Genomic DNA, 11,960 nt, shown 5'->3' on the forward strand with positions numbered 1-11,960 from the left:
CCTATCCTAAAGCACCATTCACCTCATTTGACTTCTTCTTACAGTGTAATAATACTTAATAAAAATTTAATATATATAAATTCAATAAGTACTTATGAATTTAATAAGTACGTAATGAACATTTAATATATATATATATATATATATTATTTATTCTATTTATTAAATGTTTATTTTGCACAAACTTTTGTTTTGTGGTTTTTTTCTTATGACGGTGCTATCGGTGTGAAATATATCTCAATTAGTTGATCATTGGGTTTTTATGTAATATTTTATCGTCAATTGATAAAAGAATTTACGTTCTTTTGTTATTTACAAGATTTTAATTAATTGAAATATTACTTATGAAAATAAAACTTAGTTTTTTTTTTCGGATGAACGGCATATTATTACAGTTTTTTACAAGAATCTTGTTTGTAATAGTTAAATTATTTGATCTTAAAATAATGGTTTGAACATATTGAAAGTGATGTTTAATTTTTATTTTTCTGAAAAAAAATTATAATACACTGGTGGAATTAATTGGTAATAATTTTATGATATGGGTATAGATTTAGAGTGTAGAGATTAAAAAAAAAAAAAACTCGTCATGTGAACTTAAACTCAACGAAATTAAAGAAATAACAGTCTAATTTCTTTTTCATGTTTTTATTACAATCAATTATGAGAAACATGTATAATCTTGCTCTCGAATGTTCTTACAAATTATTGCAACGTGAGACACTTGTCCAAGCAAGAATCAGTCATACTAGTGATGTTACCAAGAGCATCTGAAACATAAAATCATTGAAAGAAAGATGTAAGAACATAATTAACTGAATTATAAAGAATAAAAAATTAAAGAAATATGAATATGGTTAGATAAGAAAAATACCAATATTAATGGTGATGGATTTGTTGACGCCACAGGTTCTAGCACAATTGGAGGCACTGTTCGAACTTGGACACTTTGAAATGCAGGAAATAAAACATGAAGCATATGGTTGTTTAGGTATACATTCTATAGCACATAATACAAGACATGGGAAGCCTATTGCCTCAGTTTCAAGAATTTGTACAAAACCCAACATCATCATCATCAAAACTGCAACTCTATTAGTTTTCATTGTATTTTTCCCCATAACTTTTCTCCAAGTTTCTGCACTCTAGCTCAAGATTTTGTATAGATGCTACTGATGAGAAATTTTAAGGGAAATGAATATCAATTTATAGGCACATAAAATCAAGGGTCATGAAGTTAAGGTATGTATAAACTGTAAGATTAAAAAATGCAGCACTTAATTTTAGTATAATTTTGTCTGTTTGACTTTAACTCATTAAAATAATATTTGTCAAAGCATTTCATGATTAAGTGCAAGGTCAAATTGATCTGTATAAATGAAACTATAAGACTAAAGTTATCTGTTACTCGTATCCTTAATAAAATTATTATTTTAGTATAGTTTGGTAACTGTTACTAACTCCTTACTAAAGTTATCTGTCAAAACAACATCCATAAATTAATAATTTTACTTATTTCATATTTTTATTTATGTATGATATTAAATAATTTAGTGTTTTGTATTTATTTAATGTTTTGAATAATTTAGGAATTTAATTTATTTCAGGTTTTTATTTAAGTAGAACATTAAATAATTTAAGTTTTGTATTTTATTAAGATTTTGAAAAAAAATAATTATTTATTTTAGATTATTATTTAAGTAGGAAATAAGATAATTTAGAATTTTGAAAAACTTAAAATTTTTATTAATTTTAGATTTTTATTTCAGAATGACATTAAATAATTTAGGATATGTATTTATTTAAAATTTTGAATAATTTAAAAAATTTATTTATTTTAAATTTTTATTTAAATAAGACATTAAATAATTAGGATTTCTATTTATTTTAAATAATTTAAGAATTTTATTTATTTTATATTTAAGTAGAACATTAAATAATTTAGGATTTGAATTTATTTCTGATTTTGAGTAATTTAGGAAGTTTATTTATTTCAGATTTTTATTTAAGTAGCACCCAAATAATTTAGCCTTATTTATTTAGCATTTTGAATAATTTAGGAATTTTATTTATTTCACATTTTTACTTAAGTAGAACATTAAATAATTTACAATTTGTATTTATTTAGAAGTTTAAAAATTTAAAATTTTTATATAGTTCATATTTTTATTTAAGTAAGACGTTAAACAATTTATAATTTGTATTTATTTAATATTTTTGAATAATTTAAAAAATTTATTTATTTTATATTTTTATTTAAGAATGACATTAAATAATTTACGATATATTTTTATTTAGAATTTTTAATAATTTAAAAAATTTATTTATTTCAAATTTTATTTAAGTATGATATTAAATATTTTAGATTTATATTTATTTAAGATTTTGACTAATTTAACATTTTTATTTTTTTATATTTTTATTTACGTATGATATTAAATATTTAGGATTTTTGAATAATTTAGAAATATAATTTATTTCAAATTTTTATTTAAGTATAGGACATTAAATAATTTAGATTTTGTATTTTTTTAAGATTTTGAAAATTTCCAATTTTTTTCATGAGTTCCACAATAATTGTTGTAATACTTAAAAAAGTACTATTTGGGTTCTTTCTTACGATCGTGCTATTGGTCTAAAATATTTCTGAATTAGTTGATTACCGAGTTCTTATGTAAATTTTAATATTCAACATGATAATGTTTTTTTTAATTACGTTTTATTTAATTTACAAGACTTTAATTTGAATATTACTTATGGAGATTAAACTTAGTTGTTTTTGGATGAACGACATATTCGAAAATCTTTATATGTTATTTAAATCATCAGATCTAAAATAATGGCTGAACATAGTTAAGAATCCTTCGAAGACTTTTAGGTGAAAGTTATAAAGAACAATTTCATGCCAAGTTCATCAAATAACAAAAGTAGTTAGTGAGATACCTAGTCAAAATTAATCATGTTAACTTAAACTCAATGAAAATTAAAGAAAATAACATTTAAAATTTATTAACTTTTTAAATTTGTTGTACAATCATATATGAGAAACATGTCTTGCTCTCAAATGTTCTTACAAATTATTGCAACTTCAGACACTTGTCCAAGCAAGAATCAGTCACATTAGTAATCAGTCATATATGAGAAACTACCCTTTTTGTGGTCTGACACACCATCTGCTGCGGTTATATGCTTCACCACCCTCATTCTTGATGATATTCCATAACAGGTTGACTTTTAATGTAACAAAACAAAATTATACATGTACCATCAATTTTCAATTTCAGTTGGATGAATGACTTACCTTCTTCTGCATTTAGATGCTTCCGTGTCGTGCAAATCTTGTGATTATTCATCTACTTTGTTTGATAGTTTGAGTTCTTTGACATTTTTATGAGGGATAGGTTGGAAACATGAAATGATGGGATGAGGGTTGTTATGAACATGAGGGTAGAAAGGTTTGTAAATCTCTTCCAATTCATTAAGCACCGTTTTGGTTTATGAGAATTTCTGAGAATCACAAAGTAGGTCATCTTGTTCAGCACAAAAACCTTGAGAAAGAATGAGATTCAGGTTGTCCATAGTGGTGGCTAGGGCAATGGTGCATCCCACAATAGCTTGCAAATCTCAGGCCATAACGCGTGAAAGTTCTTCAAACTGCAAATCGCATATAATAAAATTAAAAGAGATTAAGGAAGAAAAGAGTTACAAAGAATAGAGAGAAAATAAGAGAGAGAAAAGGTAATGAGACCAAAAGATTAATTTGAGAGAGTTATAAATGTTCACGAAACAAAAAATGGAGAATCTTGTTAATGGAATGGTTTTGGTAATTATTATAAGAAACACAAAACAATAATTATATACATACTTACGAATTTGCAAGAGTCAACTGTGTAGAAGCCATTGAAAAATACTACTTACTGGTTGATTTGATTTCGTGGTTCTTGAAACAAAATTACGACTAATATTTTGAATAAGAAAATAGAAAACGAAAAAGATATTTGATGGGTTTATAAAGCCTTCAGTTTAGATTTAAATTTAAAATTTTGAAAATTTAAAAAATTTTAAAATTCAAAATTTAGAAATTTGAAAATTCTGAAATTTGAAAATTTCGAAATTTTAAAATTTAAAGATTTTTTGGGTTTAAAAAATTTAAAATTTTTGAAAATTTAAGAATTTTTAAAATTTAAATTTTTTGAAGTGTTTTACTGTAGGGTTTGAAATTTTGAAAAATTGAAATTTTTGAAATTTAAAAATTTCGCAAATTTAAAATTTAAAAATTTTGAAAATTTAAAATTTAAAATTTTGAAAAGTTTCAAATTGAAAAAGTTTGAAAAAATTTGAAACCTGAAGGATTTTACACAGTGGCAGCAGTTTCTAAATGGAATCCTTGTAATTGAAAACCAACTACCATTATGAATCCACTCTGCCACAATTCTACACCGGTGACCCATCGAACAACTCTCTCCTTGCCTATGTCTGCGGTGAGTCAATCAAAATTGCCGACTTCGTTACTACTGTCATCCGTTCCACACTCGATGTTGAGTCGGAATCCATTACCGCCATGGCACTGAACCTGACAATTGCAGCGGTACGTTCTTTCCCTTTCAATGTTTTATGTATTAGCACAATAAGAATAATATTATTATCAATAAATAAAACATAAAAAATAAAAAATAAAAGTAAATTCATACAATGTAATTTTATCTACTATTTTATAATTGAAATACAACACTTACTGGTTGGGTTCCTGGGTTCTTGAACGTAAGAATGACTTCTCATATTTTGAATATGAAGACGAAAAGATAGTTTGATGAGAAAAAATAATGGGAGAAAAAGATATGTTTAGTTTTGATTTTTAAAAATAATGTTATCTCTTCTGTTATATATTTCTGTTATACATTTAAAACATTTAAAAAAATGAAATAATATATTTTTAAATTTTTAAAATAATGAAATAAAATATAAATCTAAGAATAAAATTGAAATAATATTGTATGGCAGTTAGAAGGGAAATCCCCTTTATATATAGGTATAGATTACCAAGAGCATCTGATACATAAAATCATAAGAAAGATGTAAGAACATAATTAATTGAATTATAAAAAATAAAAAAATGATTAAATATGTTTTTTTTATATAAAATTATTATTAATTTGTTCTTAAAATTGATAATTTTTTTTTAAAAAAAATTGTTGTTGTTTTGAAACTCAACTTCAAATTAAACTATTTTTACGTATATTTTTATACTAAAAACACTTTGATATTCTAAATTCTAAATTTTGAACCATAAATAAAAACATATTTAATTTATTAAAAAATATGAATATGATTAAATAATAAATACCAATGTCAATGGTGATGGATTTGTTGAGACCACAGCTTCTAGCACAATTGGAGGCACTGGTGGACATATGACATAATGTAATACAGTCATTAAAACATAAAGGATACGGAAACGGTGCTGAATGTGCACATTCTATAGCACATATTATAGGACATGGGAGTACTATTTGTACTCCTTCAATTTCTATAATTTCTACAAAACCCAACAAAATCACCATCAAAACTGCAACTCTACTACTTTTCATTGTATTTTTCCCCCATAACTTTTCTCTAAGTTTCTGCACTCTACCTCAAGATTTTGTATGCTATTGATGAGAAATTTTAAGGAAAATGAATATCAATTTATAGCCACATAAAAAGAAGGGTCATATCAGGTTAAGGTATGTATAAATGGAAAGATTAAAAAACGTACTTAGGTCCACCATATTTATTTATAGTATAATTATTTTGTTAGTTTTACTTTAACTCCTCATTAAAAACAATTGTGTGTCAAAGCATTTCATGATTAAGGCCTGGTCATTTTACTATAGTTGGGTAGTTTTACTTTAATTCCTCATTAAAATTGTGTGTCAGAGCCTTTCAAAATTAAGGGTTACATCAAGTTTATGTGTGCTTAAATGAATGTGCAAGATTAAAACACTCACTTAGGTCTAACATGTTTTATTCTTATTTTTAATGTAGTTATTGATTAGTTTTACTTTAACTCCTCATTAAAATTGTGTCAAATCCTTTCAAGATTAGAGGCCACATCAAGTTTATGTGTGTATAACATTAAAAGACATACTTAGGTCCACCATATTTCTCTTAGTATAGTTTGATTAGTTTTATTTTTATTCCATAAAACATCAATGCTAAATCAAATCAATTCTTCTAATTAATTTTATTTAACTAATGGCATCTCCAATGCGAATTTCTTTTAAAAATAAATAATACTTTAATATAGGTCCACAAATATAAGTTTATTAAAAATTGGAGAGAGTTGTTTACATAAATAACAATTTCCAATTTTAAAAATATCATATTTACCGGATGTTTTTATTAATAAGAAACTCATGTAAATAAGAATTCTAATAATAATATATCTTATTTTTTTTCATGTCTTACCAAATTGACAAAATTAACGATATTATATATTTATCTAGAATATATTCATTTAATAAATCGATTCTTTAGGCCTATACCATTATTGATGGATATTAAATAAACGTTATATTTTTAAGAAAATAAGATTTGAATAAGATAAAAATTAAAGACTAAAACATTAAAAGTGAAAGGAGTGAGAAAAATAGTTTTAAAGTATAAGTGGTATAATTAAAATGCCACCGAAATATTTTATTATTAAACTAAAAAAGGTATATAAATAGAAATTCAATTATTCAGGTTTTATTTTAAAAGAACTATCATCTTTCTAAAAACTCCATTTTCTTTTTCTTTGTCTTCTCTCTAAGATTCTAACCTCCTCGTTCATTAGTCTGACGATCGAAGTACGCTATTAGAGTCCTGTCAGCGAAGACTATAAGGCTGCTCGATCAGAATCTCTAATAGATTTGAAGATCGGAGTCTGCCATTGGATTCCTGGAAGTGAACTCTACAAGATTGCCCGATCAAAATCTTAGATAGGGTTAGGCTACCTTTGAGCTTTTGGTAGTTTGGAGCTCTTAGGGAGCATCTGCTCAAGTTTAGGTAAGGGAAACTATTTTAAATTGTCAATAGAAGCCTAGGCTAGAAGATTTGGATGTGGGGGTGACGAGGTCACCAGTCTCAAATTTTCTTGCAAGATTTCTTGTGCTTTAGTAGATTGGGATTTGTTTGAGATTGAAATGTGAAAGTGTAGATATAATAAATGTTGTAGAATGTATATGAGTTTGGAATTGAATGAGTTATTGAATGTATTTGAATAGTTTGTTGAATTAATTCAAATGAAATGTTTGATGAGAATTGCTTGTTTGATTTTAAATTATTTTGGTTTAAAAATCAGATATATATATATATATATATATTGACATAATGGATAATTGACTCAATGGGAGTGCTTATATAATGTTGATAAGGAACTGTCAATGTAATGTGTAGTTTTATAAAATTATGAGTTAAATGAAATTCTAAGCTTTGGTATGATTCAATTGTGTGATTTAGGATTGTTTAGAAAGTTTAAAATATGATGTGATTAAATGGTGCATTGATGTGTTACATGAGATATGGAAAGGTGTGAAAGTGTGATCAAGACATAGTATTTTCAGGAAAGGAAATACCGTGTTGAGATTGTTGTTAGAGTGTATTGATTTTTCAGACCCGTAATGAGACATCCCGACTCTACTGATAGAATGGAATCAAATAAAGAAGTCATTCAGTTGGTGATAATCGAATGTGGTTCATATGACTTTGTTTGTGGTTTGAAATATAATCTGGTCTTTCAGGTCATATGAATTTACTCTGTCATACTAGAAGATGAGATATTGACATGTTATGTGCATGGTTGTGTGGATTTCACAGCGAGTAGTATGACAGATATAGGTCTCAGGGTGTTAATTTCAATACACAAGTCTTTTAGAAGTAGAGTCAAGTGTCTATGTGTTGTGAGTCAGTAGAAGTCTGACATGTGAAAGATGAAATATGAATTTTAATAGACACTTGATGGTTTGAGAAATTGTATCAGACTTGATGAATTATGTTTAGGGGTGGCAAAGCGAGTCGCCTCGCCTCGCATATGCCCGCAAAATACGGGCCAGGTTGGCCCGCCCCACATACAAAATGCGGGCTAGTTTTCATGATCCACCCTGCATGCAGGTTGGCCCGCTTTTTTTTTTGGAACGTAGAGGAGGAGTGGAGGCAATAGCGGTGTGCAGCAGCATAGTAGCAGTAGCGGTGTGTAGCAGCGTAGCGGCAGTAACACGCAATAGTTGCAGGTGAAGCCACGCGGAGTCGCAAGTAGAGCGAGCGACGATGCAAAGGAGAGTGCGTCATGTGTTGTGTGCGTTTTCTGGAACAATGTAATTGCGTTGTGTTTTAAGTAGAAACCTAATTTTCTTTCACTCAAAGTTGTCACTCCTACATTGGACCATTGTTGTCAAGTCAATTAATTTTTATTTTTTAATTTTTTTTTGCAGTCTAGCGGGCCAGCCCGCCCCACTGTTGGCTCGTGCGTGCCGCAGGTTATATGGGGCGAGCTAATGCGGGTCAGCAGGTTGAAAACGTCAGCCCACCTCGCATTTTTTACCGCGGGCCGGCTCGCACAGTCCGTCCCACTTTGTCACCCCTTATTATGTTTATTAATTTGAAATTAAAATTATATAGAAATATTTCTATATCTAGCTTACCATGTTCTTTGTTTCTTTATCTATGATGATCGTGTTTTACACAAGAGCGGATGAGGTTGCAGATAATAGAGCTCCTCAGTGAACAGCTGAAGGATGAGATTGCTTTCATTTGAATGCTTCATTTTTTTTTAAACTTTTGGTGTATATGTTAAAATTCCTATAAAAATGATATCTTTTTTAGATAGTTGTACATATTCATATGTTAATTACATATTGCTTGTTTTACTTTTATTTTATTATATAAAAAAAAAAATTAAAGATGTTACAAAATTATAGAAAGGAAAATAATATAATCATTTAGTATATAGATTTTATAATAAATTAATATGTAAAATTTATTATTAAATATAAATAACTACAACACCTTCTAAAAGTCTCACTTGTAGGGATGGCAAAGCGGGCCAGCCTGCCCCGCATTGGCCCGCCCCGCGCTTGGCCCACAAAAATGCGGGTCGAGATTGGCCCACCTCGCAAAATTATTGCGGGTTAGAATTTCCGACCCGCCCCGCATAAGAGCTGACCTGCGTTTTTTTTAAAATTAAATATTTTTTTTTTTACATTTTGTTCTTAAAAAATTGTCAAATTAAACCTATATATTTGTTACTATCAAACCCAATTTTTTTTCTTCCTTTTCAAACATAGTCAAACATCAAAAAATTAAATATTAAGATAAATATCAAATATCACTATTCTTCCACTTCCAAAACATTAAAAATATCTAATTTCAAAACATTAAACATTAATTCAAAAACATTAAACATTAACATTATTGACATTCTTCCATTTCATTAACATTGGATGCCGCCTTAGAAGAACTTTCATCCATTTTTTCATAATTATAATCTTCCCCCGTCATCTGCACACATTAAAACAATGACATTTTTTTTCTTGCGGGTTAGTGGGCTAACCCACCCTGCCCCGCTACTGGCCTGCGCGGGTCGCGGACTAATGCGGGACGGGCTAATGCAGGTTAGCAGGTTGAAAAAGGTTAGCCTGCTCCGCGTTTTTTACCTACGGGCCGCGGGCGGACCCGCATGGCCCACCCCGCTTTGTCATCCCTACTCACTTGTATACTACCCTATAATCATACTAATCTTAAAAAATGTCAAGAAAAAAAAGTTATGGTAAATAAGAAGTAATGTATTATATTGTATAAATAACCCAAAATAATTATTTATTTATTTCAACTGACCCTATCAAAATTGATGACTAAATCTTAAGGTAAAATAGAGAATAAAGGATATTTCCAGCAAAAATGAACTTATTCTATTTAAAAATATGATAAAATAAAAATGTTCTTTAAGTCCTCAGTTATAACATGGTGTGATTAAATTCTAAAATAGATGATGTATGGAGTGAGAAATAAAGAGAAAACGGAAGAATATGAGAGAGAAAAAAAAAAGGAAAAAAAGGGTAGTGTGGTGGGGGATTTGTGCATTTTTTTTAACGCTGTTACACCTAAATTTGGAGTTTAATAAAGTAAGTTTCTATTATTCTTACACTACAAAAAAAAGTGTATATTGTGGCGTTTTTTTTTTGTATAAAGTGACGTTTATAACCGCCACAATATACGCTTGTGGCGGTTTCCCACACCGCCATAGAATTGGCCGCCACAAAGTTTAATGTGGCGGTTTTATGTTACTCGCCGCAACACCCGCCACTTTAAACATAATGTAAGTAGTGGCGGTTTTTATATGTAACAAGTGTCAGTTATAACTGTCGCAATTTACATTCATTGAAGAAGATTCTGGCGCCATAATATACATAAGTAGTGTCAGTTATAACTGTCACAATTTACATTCATTGAAGAAGATTCCGACGCCATTATATACATAAGTAGTGGCATTATAAATTTTTTTATACAATTATAAAATTTAACTACCACCTTTTCATAATAAAATAAAATAATGTATAAAGTTATAATCATCCATTCATTTCATTGAAAGTTAAAATACAAATAATAATATTCAAAAGTTTATATGTAATTGAAAATTAAAACACATAAAAAGTTCATACATCCCTAATCAAATTTAAAATTACAACACATAATTGTTCAAAAGTTCATACATCCCTAATCAATTTGCTTCGAGCACTTGATCCTATTACTTGATTCTATTATTTTATTAGGTGATGAAGAACCAGTCATTGTTCCTCTAACTGGATCTTGCCATTGCTTGAAAAGATCCTGAATGAGTTTCTGTCTATGAACTTGGGCTCAGACTAAACCAGCCTACTTTGTAATTTCAGGATAATCTTGAGAAGCCACAACCTGCAGTTTTAACACACCATTATTATTTAAATAGCTAAAGAAAATGTCAGTATTTCTCCCAGACACTTTTTACATTAATTTTCAATGCAACATTTGCAAGGTATTGCTTGCTCATTTTAAACACATGCTTAATCCAACAACATTGTGAAACTAGTCCAAGATTTGTCTCACATATACATTTGAGGTCACCTACACAAAAAATAATTCAAAATTAAGATATTTTCACATATACGTGTGCATAAAAAAAAACAAGTTACAACGATCACAGTCAATGCACCAACCATAAAGAGATCCATTATTGTCAGGCAAAATAACAATGAGCAAATCAGGCTCCCTTCCTTGAAACTTATTCTTTGCATCATGATAACGGGTTTTCAGATCTTTCTCCACTTGATCAAGGCGAGCACTAACCAGTGGGACAATTGGCTCGAAATTAAATGTCTGAGCACATGAAACAAATGAGTCAAGCAATCAAGCAAGCTGCATGCAAAACAAATTGATTAAAGAGGATGTATACAAACCATGCCAGATATATAGCACATCTGAGCAAGTTCATAGCAAAAGCCACGACAAACACTATCTTTAGCTATAATTATAGTATATTTTGGACAATATTCTGAGTGGTTGCCTTTTTTTTTATGTAAAGTGTGTTTGTAGTATGATATTTAACATACTTTCATTGATGTTCACTTTTGAAACTGGATTTAGATTCATGAATAAGTGCCCTATGTATAAAATTGTTGGTATTCTTCCTTATAATTATCTCCCTTCTTCTTTTTTATATTTTATTGCATTGAAAGTGATCTTAATTCTTATTATCTTATTTTTTTAAGAAAAAATATTTTAGTTCTATTAATTAAATAATTTTTTTTAAACACCTATATCACCCATTTTTTAATAGTGTATAATATGTTTTTCCTTTAAAAAAGTATTTAATGTACTTTAAAATATGAATTTAAGAAGTGCTTGATGAATATTTAATATATACGTATTTAGGTAGTGTTATTAACTTGATTTTTTATACAAACATT

At 28.2% G+C, this 11,960-nt stretch overlaps 1 long non-coding RNA gene across 1 annotated transcript; it reads right to left on the reverse strand.

Annotated features, from left to right (window-relative positions):
• Window positions 1–612: 612 nt before the first annotated feature.
• On the reverse strand, window positions 613–1,162 carry LOC137832327 (uncharacterized). Its single transcript, XR_011084556.1, has 2 exons — window positions 875–1,162; window positions 613–770 (listed from the first exon to the last, which is right to left on the reverse strand). It is a non-coding gene; the product is annotated as an uncharacterized lncRNA (long non-coding RNA).
• Between the last annotated feature and the right edge of the window lie 10,798 nt (window positions 1,163–11,960).

This window comes from Phaseolus vulgaris, chromosome 11 (assembly GCF_000499845.2).
Source record: "Phaseolus vulgaris cultivar G19833 chromosome 11, P. vulgaris v2.0, whole genome shotgun sequence".
Lineage (NCBI taxonomy): Eukaryota > Viridiplantae > Streptophyta > Magnoliopsida > Fabales > Fabaceae > Phaseolus > Phaseolus vulgaris.